The 17,094-nt window shown below is 39.0% G+C and overlaps 1 protein-coding gene across 1 annotated transcript in view; it reads left to right on the top strand.

Moving 5' to 3' along the window:
- LOC122810505 overlaps nucleotides 1–17,094 on the top strand; it is a 1,366,849-nt gene that overhangs the window by 319,651 nt on the left and 1,030,104 nt on the right. The window lies entirely within an intron of this gene.

Raw genomic sequence — 17,094 nt, 5'->3', positions numbered from 1 at the left:
ATCTGCTCCTTGGCTCACACCACAAACCAGACAAAAGATACTACTCAGAAATAAAGTCTGGGCCAAATGGAGATCTACCAAATGTCCTTCAACCCATCTCCAATTTAAACAGTTAAGAAATGCTACAAAGAAAGATATTCTTAGAGACAAAAAAGACTACTACCTACATCTTCAAAAACAATCAACAAACTCCACAAAAATTCTGGTCTGCCATAAACAAACTCCTTCAGCCAGGTCACACCACTACTCCAGACCCAATCGGTTTCAACAAAAGTAACTCCAACCTGATCCCTGACGCCTTTAATAACTACTTCACAGAAGCCATTAAAACCCTGGCTAATTCTTTACCACCCATTGCTGCATCCCAAACACATACCTGCAATCCTACATCACCTACCTTTCAGATACAACCAGTATCTACAGCTGTCATCTGTAAGCTTCTTCAAAAATTAAAACCTTGCACCCCTTCTGCTGACCGACTCCTTCTGAATACCTACAAATAGCTGCAAAAGTCATAGACTATCCCATTTCTATCCTTATTAACAGAACTATCTCTGAAGCTAGAATCCCTACTTTATGGAAGGTATCCCATATCATCCCCTTACATAAAGGAGGACCATCTACAGAACTTTTTAACTTTCGCCCTATTGCTTTACTCTCCCCCTTAGCTAAGATAATGGAAAAATGTATTCACAAGCAGCTACTTAACCACTTACTACAAAATAACCTATTGGCTAACTGCCAACATGGCTTTAGGCCATTTCACAGTACATCTACTGCCCTTCTATCCTTTACCGACTCTATATACAAGAATCGCAACAACAACTCTTTCTCTTCTGCTCTATTTATCGACCTGTCAAAAGCCTTTGACATGGTAAACCATAACCTGCTGCTTGACAAACTAAAGGCTCATTCTCTTAATCCCCAAGCCATACAATGGTTCAGATCCTATCTGGAAAATAGACAGCAAGCAGTACTTTGGCAGAACAGTCTATCTTCACTACTTCCTGTAAACATTGAAGTCCCACAGGGCTCCATCCTAGGTCCCCTACTCTTCTCCTTATTTATTAACAAATTACACATCAACATACCCCAAGCCACCTGCATTCAATATGCAGATGACTCCACATTAATATGTACAGCCAATGATATACCCTCTCTCCATTCCCTCACACAAACTGTTTTTCAGAATGTTGAAAACTGGTTTATGCAACACTGCCTCCTCTTAAACCCCAAAAAAACAAAGCTATTGCTTTTTACTCCTACTCACAAATCAGCCACTCCTTTCTTCTCTATAACCTCTAACAATGGTACCAACATCTTCCCAGACACTACAACCCGTCTACTAGGGGTAACTATCGATAATCATCTCAATTTTGATGAACACATAAACGCCACCATTAAGTCTGTTAACAGAAAACTTGGCTCACTCTACAGAATAAAAACCTTCCTTACCCCCTCTGCAAGGAAAACAATTGCTCAGACCCACCTCATTTCCACCCTCTTTTATGCCTCTGTCATATATACCAATCTATCCAAAAGCAACCTCACTAAGCTCTCCATATGTTATAATAGCATAACTAGATTTATCACAAGTTCCGCCTTTAAAACTCACCACTGTCTTAACATCAAACAACTAGGATGGCTAGAACTGCAAAACCATATACTCTTTCAACAATTGCTTATAACACAAAAGATTCTACACTTCCCTAACAACACTCCTATCTTGACTAATCTTATTACTCCTTACAATAATCTACCTACATTACGCTCTGCTAACAAGCTCCTAGTTTTATCCAGCAAAGCTAATAACAAAGCTGGTGATTCTCTTTTCGCTAACACCGTAGGTAAAGTCTGGAATCAACTTCCTGCTGCATTATCTACCATTAATTCTACTTTTCTTTTCAAGAAACATCTTAAAAAACATCTGAAAGCACACTGGCTTTGTCCATGTACTAACCCCCATTGATATCTTTTCTCTTCCATTCTTTAATCTTAACTCTATTCCTATACCTGTATCCACTGCCTTCAACTCTACTCTTACTCTCCTATAATGAGAATAAGATACATTTATTATTCCCTTTATCTAATAACTGCTCATAACTTTCTAGTGTGATTTTTAATTTTGCTTATTTTATATTTTCTGTATAGAAATGCTTAGTTCAATTTATTTAGTATTGCCTAGTTCTAATTTCTGTAGAATTGCTTAGTTTAACTTTGTCAATTTCCTGTTTGGAGCTTTTCTCCCCGGGCCTCTACTGAAAATGGACATATATCCAGCTAGACTAGCCCGGTCAACAAATGTAAAATAAAATAAATAAAATAAATAATCTTTAAAATGGAGAGCTAACAGACTATCTATATTATTTTTTATGTCCCTAACATGCTCTTGAAACCTAACCTTAAACATCTTTTTAGTTTCCCCCACATAAAATTTGTCACAGTTGCATCTAAAAATATAAACAGCACTAATAGCATCATGACAAACTTTGATTTGGATAAAATCTAAATCCATTAATAGCTGGAAAGGTATTCACAGCAAGGAGATAGAGCAAACCCCACATGGAAATGTACCTTTTTTAAGAGAACTTAACCTATTAACCTTAACATCAGGTGGTTTAAACCTACTATGTACTATTAAATCACCGATACTAAGTCCCTTTTTATATGAAACCAGAGTTTTTTTTTTCTGAATAAGTTTGGCTAAAATACTATCCCTTAACAACATGAGGCAAAATAATCCAAGACGTCTTTGATTTTATTGCTGAGTATATCATAAGTGGTAACAAAATAAATATCTCGAGTTGCTACTATAATTGCTAGTTTATCCAACTTCCTACAATTAATATAGCTACCACCATTTCTTTTACAAATGACCCTATCTAAAGCATACCTAACTACATTTCTATCGTAACTTCTATGAATAAACCATGTTAAACGTATGCTGCACCTACAAATTAAATTCCCAATTATTACTACAAAGTTTATGTAAATGAAAAACTCACCACAAGGCAAAGAAGCCAATAAGTGAGAAGGATGACAGCTAGTACCATATAGAAATTAATTTATTTTATCCATTTTTTTCTACAAACAAAAGTAATAGACTTATCAGATAAACCTTTTAAATTTAAATCCAAAAAATTAACTCCATTTCCCATTTGTAGGCCATCAAATTTAAAGTGAAATGTATTGTTATGTATAACTTTACCAAAATCCTCTACTTTATCTATACCCCCCCTTACAAACAAAAATCAAATCATCAATGAAACAAAAATACTTCATACTTAACAAAAAATAATTATTTTGAAACATATACTCTATTTCAAAGAGAAGCATAGTCAAATTGTCATACATGGGAGTGAAAGCAGCTCCCTTGGCTGTCCCCTGAATTTGATGAAACAATTCCCCATTAAAAACAAAACAAAAAATATTTCCAAACAAAATCTAACTAATTCAGTAATGAAACATACCTTAGGACTATCACCCAGGAAATATTGTAAAGATTGTATACCATGGCAGTGGTGTATATTTGTATACAAACTTTGTACATCTAACACCACCCAATACATATCTGGTTCCCATATCAAACCCAGATGTTCTATCAATAAAATCCACCCTGGGTGTCCCTAATATAACAAAATGCATTCTTAAGAGGAAATAAATATTGGTGTAAAAATATACCAGTATTATGAAGAAAATACTTGCAGGCCGCAACAATAGGTTTCCCTTTAAAAATTGTAGGCCTTTATGAATTTTAGGCAAGCAGTAAAATACTGCCAGTTTACTTCCCTGTACAGAAAAGTTTCTATCTATGCAACCTTGATTTAAAATAACCAAGCCTATAACCTTTTTGTAACAATAGCTGATGCTTGTCAGTGGCCTCCTTATAAATATTTATATCACATTGTTCATAACCTGTAACATCATTTAAAAGTGTAGAACACATTTCCATATATTGTTTATAATTCATCACCACAATTCTGTTGCCCGTAGTTGAGGGGTTAACAACCAGTTCACTATTTACACTTGCATGTTTTAAGCTTGCCATTGATCTTTAGAAAGATTATATTTAAAATCATGTTTAAACAAAAAAATATTTACAAGTGACTCAACAGAGAAATTCAAAGCAGCAGAAAATTGCTGAATGGTTTCATTATTAAATGGAGGTAAAACAGAACTTTTATAAGAAATTCTTGAAGTATCCAAAAGGCAATATGCATTAGGTTGAACATCATTCTATTCATTAATGTCAGAAACACGAGTGAAAACTCTCTTCTAAAGTAATGTTAGAACATCATTACACCCTTGTTCCAACTGAGAGAAATAATGTACGAGATGCAGTTTTTGTATCAGTTTAAAAAGTTCACATTTTACATTGTACAAATGGGGAATGACAGTTGGTATAATTTTTAAACATATATCTAGTACAGATATGAGAGTTTTAGTTAAAACATGTCCTGAAACATTAACTAAAGAGGCTGTATTTGTATATAGCTCACCATCATTACCATCTACCTTTCTTGAATTGTTGCTTTGCTTGTCCATCAGCATAACCTTGTCCCTGTCCATATCGGCTCCTTTTCTTATTAGGAATCCCATCTGGTCAGTTGTCTTCCGAAATCTATTTTCATGAGCAGAAGGATCTTGGGCCCATGGTAATCACTTCACTCTCGTGATCTGTGCTTGAGTAACCACCTTCTGATGAAGCAAAAGAAACAGTTTTTTTTTTTAAACTTCTGGTATTCCGTGGATTGTGAGCATGCGTATTAACTTTCCACAAAAACGCACTGTTATAAACTCAGAGATCCATTTTTAACTTATTTTTCTTTTTTTCTATTAAATCTTGTTCATAAGATTTAAGTTTAGCATTGATGTCATTCAGCAAAACAACAAAATGAGAAATGGACAGTTGTGCAACCAATTATGAACACAAAGATAGGACTTCTTCCTTAATACGGCTCTGCTTCACTAAGTCCTGTTCTATAAGGATCTTTACCCACTCGAGAACATTTTATGAGCAGCAGCAGCCAGCCACCTAGCTTTAAAAGCCTGATCTTCATCATTATCATCATCATCATTATCAAAAAGCATACTTGGGTTTTTGAAAGCACTCAACTCCCGAGGGGTAATGTCTAGTTCTAAGTATCTAGCTAAGCTTAAAATATTAAAATGCACATTTGCTTCTTTAAAAAGTAGCCGTTCAAATCTTACTCAATTCCTGAAGTTCATTCAGGAGATTTATAGAAGCAGCAGCACCCACTATCAAAAAAGGATTGTCCATATGGCGATTTCTTTCCTCAGTTTGTTTTTCCCAAAAGTTTGGCACAAAATCACCATGTATTCTATTTTTGCCATGTGAAACATATTGGTCTATGGAGTGCTGCGATAAATCCATAGTATCTTCGCAAAATATCCTAGGGATATTTACAGATGGATCTGTAGCCATTAAGCATATATACAGCAAAACCACAGAATAAAAGGAAGACCTCAAGAGCAAACCACAAAAATGGCTACAAATGTAGTAAATAAGATATTTTATTCACCTCTAGCGCCTCAGCAAATGCCTTCAGGGAGTATACACAAATCACAGAAGATACACATTTGTATACAACCCCCCACACACCCATCAATAAAATAATTAAACTAAGACTGATTATTTCCAATTAAAATCTGTGTTCAATCCGTTAAGAATTAAAATAGCATACTTTAACAAATAATGCTTCTTTTATGCAATAGCTTGTCTTTTAAAGCGATCAATTTCCCCAAACCTACACTAACATGTTCCAAATCACAACCTTTTAAAAGCCTAAAATTATTATTATGATGATCATTAAAATGAAGAGCTAACTGACTATCTATATTATTTTTTTATGTCCCTAACATGCTCTTGAAACCTAACCTTAAACATCCTTTTAGTCGTCCCCCCACATAAAATTTGTCACAGGGACATCTAGGAATATAAACAACACTAATAGTATTATGTGAAAAACTTTGATTTGGATAAAATCTAAATCCATTAATACTTGGAAAGGTATTCACAACAAGAGGAAAAATCGAGCAAGTCCCACTTGGAAATGTACCTTTCTTAAGAGAATGTAACCTATTAACCTTACCATCAGGTGGTTTAAACTTACTATGTACTAGTAAATCACCGATGCTACGTCCCTTTTTTATACAAAAACTGGTTTGGTTTGAATTTCTTCACTACCATAAGCAACAAGCTTTGCACACTTTGCCAGATTAAGTTTTTTCCAGCTTTTACTCTAGCAAACGTTTCTGCTGACATAGCATTGCACTTTGAAGCAGTATCTACTTTGAGCTCGGTGCGTCTCCCATTAATCCGAACAGTACAAAATACTTTGTTCTTTGTCCATAAATCTATTGTTTCACCAAGCACAGACACACCATCAACATAATTAGGGTTGCAGCTTTCTAATTGATCAACTTGTCTCTTTTTATGCTCTTTTTAATAAAATAATGCGCCCCTTTAGATTTACAAAATCTTTTGAAATTATTCCACTTTTTGTATGTGTGGCACTGCTGACCAAAAGCTAAGCATTTTCTCATTTGGGCTCATGATTACCACCACAATTATGACAGTTGACTATGAGGCTTGCCACAGGTTTTACTGATGCAACCCACTGCTTTACTGACCACGCCCTGGGTTTTACTGAAGCTGCTCTGGGTTTTGCTGAAGCTGCCACACCCTTAGGCCTATATCTTTTAACCTCATGCTACATACTATCTACATTAGCACTGGAAGGCACTGGTTGCATGCTTTTCTTGTATGTGAGCATATTTGTGTGTTTTTCTGAAAGCTCGTATATCTGACATCTCTGTGGCCTTATTCAAAGTTAAGTCACTGTCTCAAAGCAAAATCTTTCTCACTGCTTCATTATTAATACTATAAATAAGTCTGTCTTTTATCAACTCATCTCTTAAATCACCAAATCTGCACTTTTTTGCCTTATTTCTGAAGTCAGCTATATATGCTGCAAACGTTCCACCAGGCTTTTGATCTCTTGTGTAAAACAAGTGCCTTTTAATTGTAATATTTTGTTTTGGGGGTTAAACTTTTCTCAAAATTTACATTTTAAGCACACAGGGTCTTCCCGCGTTTCAGTTGGTACCGCAATATGGTGGTCTTCCCCCTCCCCTGCAAACACAGCAGGTACATACACAAATGAACTCTCTCTTTCAGTGAACCCAGCTAATTGCAACAGAATGATTGCTTTTGTACATGTGTCCTTGTCAGAAAAAGCAGCCTGAATGAAAATATCATACTCTTGCTCAAACACTCTCCAATTGTCTGCAGTATTGTTATTAAACACAAGCGGACTGGATCTGTGAAATCCTTCTGCCATGCCAATAAATTACTTTGAATTATGTATGAACATGCATACACACCAGGTACTTGTAATAATATTCAAATGCACAAAAAGCTTTTTGAAATGATTGTACTTTGCAAAATAACTGTACTTCAATACCGCAGACACTTGCCAACACTTCGCACACTTCAGATACTTTGAATAGCTTTAGTTGATGTGTAAAAGTAGCGCAGAGTGAAAAAATACTATAATTTTCCCCTTTTTATACATTTTATGCGATTCGGATATTGTTTCAAACATTTTCATCATTATTTCAAATATTTTTATCAATATGTCGTAGTTTCAAACATTTTGTTTCATTAGAAATTTATTTTGAGTGTTTTGAATGCTTTGTTTTATATTTGTTGAGTAAAAAATCATTTAAGCGCGTTTTAGTACCTGGAATTAGTTTCTGACCTGTTTGTGAATTGTTTGAGATTTAGATGATCCACTTGTGTATATTCCTCCAGTTGTGACTGTGTGCCTCATGGTTTTGAAAAAGTTAACTTTGGGTTCCATTCTTACACCATGTTGCTCGGCTTGTGTGTTCCAGGTAAGACAATGAGGCTTGAGTGTTCATTTAAGTAGTTTATTATACACAAACACATCAGGATGGATGGATGGGAACATTAAACTTTAATTAACTGACCGCTATACACGTACATGCTTTCAATTGGGCTGCTCACTCAAAATGGCACTCTTGCTTGGACGTGCTCAGTATTTATATGCATGTGCCCACTGACTGAAATGCTTCTTAAAGGTACATCACACACTTACTATCCAAAACTTGAGTATTTCTAAAAACCTCAAACCCCCTAACATTTTTAGGAAAATGTGGGAAAAATCTAATATAGGCAATAACATCCCAAAACATGCAGATGGCTGATTTCTTGCTGCTAGGGATACTCTAATAAAAGCTATCATTATAGCATGCCCTCAGACACAGAACTGGGCGCAGGTTAAGTCAGTTGTACAAATGGAAAATGTGTCCATTGATGCTCATTTGCCAAATATGATAAATGCATTTGAAGCGTTTTCTGCACACCCAAAGCATACACAAGGGGTGGCAGCCACTAGGCTGGTACTACCCTTTTCTTGAGGGCTTATTACCCCCAATACAAGAAAAAATTAAGAAAGTTTGTTTAAACTTACCAAGTTTGGGCATTAATGAAATCATTAACCAAGTACAATTTGGAGAAGATAATATAGGTAAAGAAAGAGAACAACAAAATAAACTAGGAGATGTTCGGCTCCAACAGTATGACACTGACTAACAGGGAAGGGGAAGAAGGAATTGTGGAGAAAGAGGTGATTGTTTTAATCACAAGCACCAGGACAATATCATCAACAATATTTCAAGCCCCACAGCGCAAGCCATGCTTTAGTAATTGTAAGTGTGCACAAGCTGAACATTGGCATAATAAATGGCCACTCTCTATACAGACAAATGCACCAAATGTTCAAGCACCATGACAGGTGGAAAGATATCCTCCAGTCTGGAATACTGTCTGGCAGCCACCAGCTTGGTAGCAAGATCAACAGCCATTAACAGAAGCCACAGCTATTTCCTTTGGTACCATTTGACCAGCAGGATGCTTTTGGTGATATTACAGTATGCAACTCTTCTCTTCCCTTTGTTGTCATACGAGTGACTAGATCCATGATTATTTCAGCAAATGCAGAAGATTTCCCACTTTCCAGTAAAACCAGTTGAGGGGGTAGGAGTATCAGGAATTCCTCTGAATTACCCAGAAACCAAACCTAATCCTGTCCAAACCTGTCTGATGAAAGTTTGCACCTTTAAATCTTGGAGATTTACTGTGCAAACTACAATGTAATATTTACTGTACTCCAGATGGAGTTTTTCTTGACCTTCCAAATGATCCATCTCCTTTGTGTCAGTATCCAACTAATATCTGTACAGATGAAGGTAACCTTTTGCTGTTCTAGCAGGAGAACAAATCCCAGATAACAGTAATGCAGAAGGACTGGAAACTTCAGCCACAGCTTTGGACTGCTCATAGGTTCATAAGTAGGTACTAGGCTATTGGCCCTAGGGCCTATATAAGCCTAGCCAAAAAGGTACCCTGGCTTTCGCCACCCAAGAAAATTAGTTTCCTGTGCCACTGTCGAGCAGAGCCACAGAAGTGATCCCCAGGGTGAATTTCCTATTTCCCATCCAATTATCAAGATTTTTCTTGAAGAGTGCTAATGAGCTTTGTTTAATATAGATGGATAGTTTGTTCCAGAGTATGGGAAGTCTCTGGGATAGGAATCTATCCCTCCATCATGTTCTGTTTATTGTGGTGACAAAGTTTAGGTCCCTAGAGCGTGCAGCTTGGAGGGATTGGGATTTCTTTAAGTAGAGCATGTGCAACAGCTCTGGGTTTGGCATAGCTTTGTATGTTAGGCAGAGATCACCTCTGAGTAGGGAATATGCGACGGAGTAAAGCTGGAGATTTTTGAGACTGTCTGCATAGGACATCTGTTTGAGGCTGGTAATCCTCTTTGTGAGGTATTTCTGCGGTCTTTCCAGTTGTTGTAGATGTCTTGTGATGTACATACCAAAAGGGGCGTTGTGTTTTATAATGGGTCTAATGAGTGACGAGTAGAGGGGAACAATGACCTCTTTTTTTTTCCTGGATGAGAAACCTTTTGTGATGAGGTGTGCCATGTAGAAGGATTTCCTGACTACTGTGGCGATGTGATTATCAAAGGAGAGACTACTGTCCACCTGTGTCCCAAGGTCTCTTATCACACTTTTGGTGTTAAGTTTACTACCGCCTATGTGGTAGTTCATGGGTACAGAGTTTCTACCAAAGGGGATGATGATGCACTTTTTGGCACTGAGCTTGAGGCCATGGCTTGACACCAGGCATCTGTCTAAGTGAGGCCCTTTTGTAGGAGGTCCACATTGTTAGGAGTTTTGATTATGGCTCCTAGTTTGTAGTCATCTGCGAACTTCGTTAGCCAAAGACAGTCTGTGTTAGCCTGTACCTCAGAGAAGTAGATACCAAACAGGAGAGGACCCAGGACTGAACCCTGTGGTGCTCCCCTTGTCACTGGTCTGAAGTCAGATTTGGAGTCTGCTACTTTCACAGTGTGGGTTCTGTCAGTGAGCGAGTTGGCAACCCATCTTGTGACATAGGGATTTATACCTAGTTTAGTGAGTTTATCTATAATTCCAGAGTGGGGGGATGGTATCGAAAGCCTTGGCAAGATCTAGATAGGCTGTGTGAACCACCTTACCCTCATCTACTGCTTTGGTGACTGCTTCAAAGAAGTCTGTCAGGTTTAGGAGACATGATTTGTCCTTTACAAACCCAAACTGGGTGGGGTCCAGAGTTTGGAGATTACCAATGTCTTTGTTTATAAGTTCCATAATGATACGTTCCATGGCCTTGCAGACCAGGCTCGTCAGGCTAATGGGGCGGTAGTTCCCGGGGTCCGTGGTGGCTCCCACTTTGTGGAGTGGGATAACCGTTGCTGTGTGCCATTCAGTGGGCACAAAGCCTGAGGTGAGGCTATGATTGAGCATGGTACTTAGGTGGGGTGCCAGTTCGCTCTGTAGTTCATGTAGAATGCAGCCTGGGATGTTGTCATGTCCCATGAATTCTGTGTTCTTGGCTTTGGAAAGTGTGGTTTTTACCTGTTCAGCTGTGATTACAGGAACTTTGCAATCTTCCAGTATAGAGATGGGCACATTAGGGGGTAAGAGAGGGTAAAGTTAACACTGAACCTATCTGCCAGGATGTTGGCAATATCAGTTGGTTCTGTATATTTAGTGCCATTGTGTTGTAACTCAGAGCAGATCTGAGTGTTGCTATTGAGATTCTCGACATAGCTATAGAATGCTTTGTGGTTGTCTTTAGAATCAGTGGCAATTTTGTTTTCGTAACTAGCTTTGGAGGATTTTATGAGGGATCTCAGCTTCTTACTGAGGCTGACCAGAGAGTTCCTCCAATCATGGGATTTTACTCTTTTTTTGCAATAGTTTCTTTCTTCCTTCTGTTGTAGAGTTTGTTTATGGCAGAGGACCACCAGATTGGCTTCATTTTTATTGGAGGGTAGCATCTTAGTTCTGTTAGGGATAGCACGATCCATGCACTCGTATAAGTGCTTACAAAGTGCAATAGTGTAGGATTCCGCAGTCATACCTCTATTGTCCGTCTGCATGGGTATCGTGAAGTTTGCCACTTCTGCTTAAGAAACGTGAAGTTGGCTTTGGAGAAATTTTTTACGGTAGTTTCCCTAATGGGGGGTGGGGATGGGATGTGGATGTTTAGGGTGATTAGCTTGTGGTCGGATCTAACCAATGAGGAATTGACCTTTGGTGTGGAACACCGGTCACCCATGTTAGTAATGACCAGGTGTAGGGTATTGCTACCCCTGTTGGGGGTGTGGATAAGTTGATCCAAGGCATTGGAATTTATGAATTCCAGAAAACGTTTAGCAAAAGAGTTGGTACATGAGTAGTTTTACCAGTTAATGGTGGGGTAGTTGAAATCACCCATTATTAGGGTGTTGGGTTGTACCCTAATATTTCCAGTGTATCTAGAAATGAGAAGTGGGAATCCTGGGGCATGGTGGGGGATCTGTAGCAAGCTACAATTTGGATTGCAGTCTTGCCTAGAGTTAGTTGTGCTTGGATAATTTCAGATGCATTATGCTGAGCAACTAGCCTGGAGGTGTGGGTGTCTTTAATAAATATGGACACGCCTCCACCTTTAGTGTTTTGGTCCAGGTTAGGTGGCCGAAAGGTGTGGTATGAATTATAGCCTGGTAATGCAGGGGTGCTCTCTGGAACCTTGAACCATGTCTCTGACACTGCACAGTTGTCGATGTTCTCCATTTTAAGGAGTGCCTCGAGTGAGTGCATCTTGAGGGTTTAGACTTCTAGCATTAAGTAGCATTACCCTCAGATGAAAATAAAGTAGGACTTTTTAAGAGATACAGAACCTGTGAAAGTTTATTTAAAACCTTATGAGCACCTTTCCATGGTAGTTTAATATCCTTTGTCAAATGAGACAGAGAAATTTGTCAAACCTGTTATTTCTGCTCTATTCCGCTTATAACACACCCATTAAAAAACAGGCAGAAATACTTACAGATTTATGTAACACTAATGAGCTGTTAATTCAGAAGTAGTGTACACAAATCTGTAAGTATTTCTGCCTGTTTTTAATGGGTGTGTTATAAGCGTTACCTATTAACTGATAAATATATTTCTTCTGCTTTCTTCTGTATTCAGATATACCCTGTTAAGCAGTATCTGTTTGCATTAACTTACAAGCAACAACAAAAGATTGTCATAGGGATGTGTAGAATCACCTACTCTTTTGTTTAGGGAGGTAAAGAACCCGTTAGCTAAAACTGAATTTCTGTGTCAGTCTACCTTTATGCAGTAAGTGGGTGATTTACTGTTGGCTTCCAGCTCTCTTCATTGCTGCAAAGGAGGTAGTACTGTGTTTTTAAATTAAATTAGCAGAATTAGGATTTAAGGTCAGTAAAGGAAAATTTGGAATTCTAGAAACAATAGGTTGAGTGTTTAGGTCATTTTATTTCAGAAGGTTCTAGGCAGATTCTGCTGACACTTGTCATGGCAATACAAACTGCACTATATAACCCATGTTAAAACAACTATGGGCTTTTCTGAGACAAACAGGTTATTGTCTACAATGGATCTTAGTTATGCAGAAGTAGTAAATCTGTTATTAGTCTTAAAGAAAGACACTCCTGAGCTTCTGTCCTGCCAAGAAAGTCATAAGCAAGCTTTTGTTCAGGAAAAACTGTGTTTTCAAACCACTTGTTCTTGAATTACCACACTATTCAACTAGAATTTTCTTATTCTGTTGCGTGAAAGAAATAAAGTAGCGTTAGAATTACTAGTATAGCACAGAAGTAATGGTTTTGGACCTTTTGCTTATTTAAGTGTAATTCGTGACACTGTTGCAGCTCCTTTCCCCCACTGCCTTAGGGAAATGGCCACAATGGTTTGCTTGGTAAAAGTGGCATCTACTGTAACTCTCTGGCATGAGACCTACATGATAGTTCTGCATTCTATGAAGCATTATGGCTGAAAACGAGAACAATAGCTGTCAGCTGCAGTTCTATCTAAATGTGAACTCTTTTTACTTTAACAGCCCTACTTTACAGATTGTCTTATGTTCACCACTTAACCCTGTTTCTCTGATTCCTACATGAAAAGGAGAACCCACGACCATATCTTTGTTGTTAACTGTGTCCTTTCTCCTAGATCTGGTCTTAAGGACATCCCAGTACCACATACTGATTTTTTTTCTGTTGATGGATCTTGTGTTCGAAGAGAGGATGAAAACTTAGTAGCACCCTTTTCATTGTGTAGAATGCACAGTGTTTTACTGATGGGGCAATTAAATGGGAATGTGTCTGCTCAAACAGCTGAACTAGTAGTGATTACTAAAGCCTGTAAGTTGGCAAAAGACAGGACAGTGTCTATTTTACTGATTTACGTTATGCATATGGTGTAGTTCATGATTTTGGGACACTGAAGAAAAAGAGGGTATATAACCTCATCAGAGACGGGCATTAAAATATTTTTTTGTCCATGAACTGTTAAAGTTGCTGTGGTGAAGTGTGGTACACACAAAGCTAATATCTCTTATATTTCAAGGGGCAACTGTTTTGCTGACATGGTGGCCAAGACCACCTGCATTGTCTCATTCTCTTCAGGCTTCAATTTTGTAGCAACCTTTGAGAAAGTAACACACCTGTTTCTTTAAAGGAATTGTTATTCTTTCAAAAACAAGGTGATCATTCTGAAAGTGTGAGGTGAATCCGCAATTGCTGCAGCTTTTCTCTGGATTTTTTGTAGTGCCACCAAATGGTCGGCTGGTACCTCCAAAAAATATTCTAATTCTGTTGGTCAAAACTTACCATTTGCCTTTTCATTACGGAAAAATGCATTAATAAATCGAATTTTAAATTATTGATATGCCCTTCACATTTTGGAAGTCACTCATTTTGTAAATAGCTGTACGGTCTCTAGTATAATGGGTCAAAAAGTGTATTGGTTCCCACACAGTCTTTAAAAACAGCTGTTGGAACCATTTTGCAGTGATCAGTGGGAGTTAATTGAACTCCCACCATCACAAAACCGAGTTAGTAGCACACTAGGCAGCATTCTTGCCTTTGGTGCAAAATACTGTGGGTTCTACTCTCACATCATATAGATGGATTGCTGATACTCTAGTACACTTTAAGGGAGGATGGGGGTACTTCACTCCTGAGTGCGGTCAGGGGCTCTGTACTAGATCCTTGCCTTTTTGGCATTCATTTCTCTGAAATGAAAGCAAATGCTGAAGATTTATGGCAGACTAAGTTTGCAGACTGCAAGCTGGGGGTCATTATCAACTCCCCTGCAGACACTAGCATTCTTTGAGACAGCCCATTTCTAACTAACAAATGGTGCCAAAGCTATGGTCTTAAGCATCATAGGTAGGTACTAGGCTATTGGCCCTAGGCCATAATTAAGCCTAGCCAAAATTTTTCCGCATGCGCCTCCCATGTGATTTAGTTACCTGCGCCTCTGTCGAGCAGGGCCGTAGAAGTGGTTCATGGGGTGAATTTCCTGTTCCCCATCCACTCATCAAGATTATTCTTGAAGAGCACTAATGAGGAGCTCTGCCTCACATACATGGGGACCTTATTCCAGAGCAGGGGGAGTCTCTGGGACATGAATCTGTCCCTCCAACAAGTCCTGTTTATTGTAGAGGTTAGTTAAAGTCCTTAGAGCGTGTAGATTTGGTTTTCCTTAGGTGGAGCATTTCCAGCAATTCTGGATTTGACATAGCCTTGTATTCCAGGCAGAGATCACCTCTGAGTAGCCGGTATGCAACTGAGTACAGTTGAAGTTTTTTTTAGCCTGGTGGCATGGGCCATCTGTTTTAGGCCAGTTATCCTCTTGGTGAGGTGTTGAGGCCTCTCCAGTTGTTGCAGGTGTCTAGTAAGGTACATCCCAAATGGGGCATTGTTCTCAATAGTGGGTCTAATGAGTGATGAGTAGAGGGGGACAATAACTTCCTTTTTTCTAGATGCAAACCCCTTTGTGATAAGGTGGGCCATGTAGAAGGATTTTCTAACCACCTTAAGGATGTGGTTATCGAAGGAGAGGTTACTGTCTGCCTGGGTCTCTTATCACACTTTCTATTTTAAGTGAGCTGCCACCTATGTGGTAATTCGTAGGTACTTGTTTTTTTCCCGAAGGGGATGACGATGCACTTTTTGGCATTTAGCTTGAGGCCATGATTTTGTCACCATGTACCTGTATCAGTGAGACCCTTTTGAAGGATATCTACATCATTACGAGTCTTGATTATGGCACCCAGTTTGCAGTCGTCTGCTAATTTGGTTAGCCATAGTCCCCCTGTGTTTGCTTGTACCTCTGAGAAGTAAATACCGAACAGGAGAGGTCCCAAGACTGAGACCTGGGGTACTCCACTTGTCACAGGTTTGGAGTCTGACTTACAGTTTCCTATTTTCACTGTATGGGTTCTGTCCATGAGCCAGTTAGCAACCCATCTTGTAATGTAGGGGTTTATATTTAGGTTAGTGAGTTTGGCTATATTCCCGAGTGGGGAATGGTATCAAATGCTTTCGCAAGGTCAGGGTATGCCGTGTGGACCACCTTTCCCTCATCAGTTGCTTTGGTGATGGTCTCGAAGAAGTCAACCAGGTTTAGAAGTCATGACCTGCCCTTTACGAAACCAAACTGAGTAGGGTCCAGGGTCTGTAGGTTCCCAATGTTTTTGGAGTTCCATGATAATGCGCTGTATGGCCTTGCAGACGAGGCTCGTCAGGCTGATGGGGCGATAATTCCCGGGGTCGGTGGTGGCACCTCCCTTGTGAAGCGGGATGACCGTTGCCATGTGCCCCTCATTGGGCACATAGCCTGAGGCGAGGCTGTGGTTGAACATGGCACTTAGGTGAGGGATTAGTTCATTTTGGAGTTCATGTAACATGCAGCCTGGGATGCTGTCTGGTCCCATGGATGCTGTGGTTTTTGCTTTAGAATGTGCCATTCTCATCTGGGTGTCTGAGATTATGGGGGCAGTACAATCTTTTGGTATAGATATGGGCCCTTTAGGGGGTGAGGGAGGGGTGAAGTTTGCACTCAACCTATCTGCCATTATATTGGTGATATCAGAGGGTTCCATGAATTTTGAACTGTTATGTTGTAGCTCAGAGCAGATCAGAGAGTTGCCATTTAGGTTCTTGACATAGGTAAAAAATGCTTTGTGGTTGTCTTTGGTGTCTGTTGCGATTTTTCTTTCAAAGCTTGCCTTTGAGGATTTAATAAGGGATCTTAGCTTTTTGCTGAGGTTGGTCAGGGAGCTCTTCCCTTCCTGGGTTTTTACTCTTTTTTTGTAATAATTTCTTTCTTCTATTATAGAGCTTGTTTATGGCCAGGGTCCACCAGACTGGTTTCCTTTTTTTGGAGGAATGGGTCTTGGTTTTGTTCGGGATAGGACGGTCCATTCACACATGCAAGTGCCTGTAGAGTGCTTCTGTGCAGGCTACAGCAGATTCAACCAAGTTGTCATTCTGTATGGGAGTAACGAAGTTTGCCACCTCTGTCTTAAGTAGCATAAAGTTTGCTTTGGAGAAGTTTTTCACTGTGGTTTCCTTGGGGGGGAGGGGTGGTATGAGTTTATGGTCTGATCTAACCAATGAGGAATTTACTTCAGGT

This window comes from Protopterus annectens, chromosome 9.part0, assembly GCF_019279795.1.
Source record: "Protopterus annectens isolate FY-2018-M chromosome 9.part0, PAN1.0, whole genome shotgun sequence".
Lineage (NCBI taxonomy): Eukaryota > Metazoa > Chordata > Ceratodontiformes > Protopteridae > Protopterus > Protopterus annectens.
Note: the sequence above shows the minus strand (reverse complement) of the source record. Positions and strands in the feature narration are given on the sequence as shown.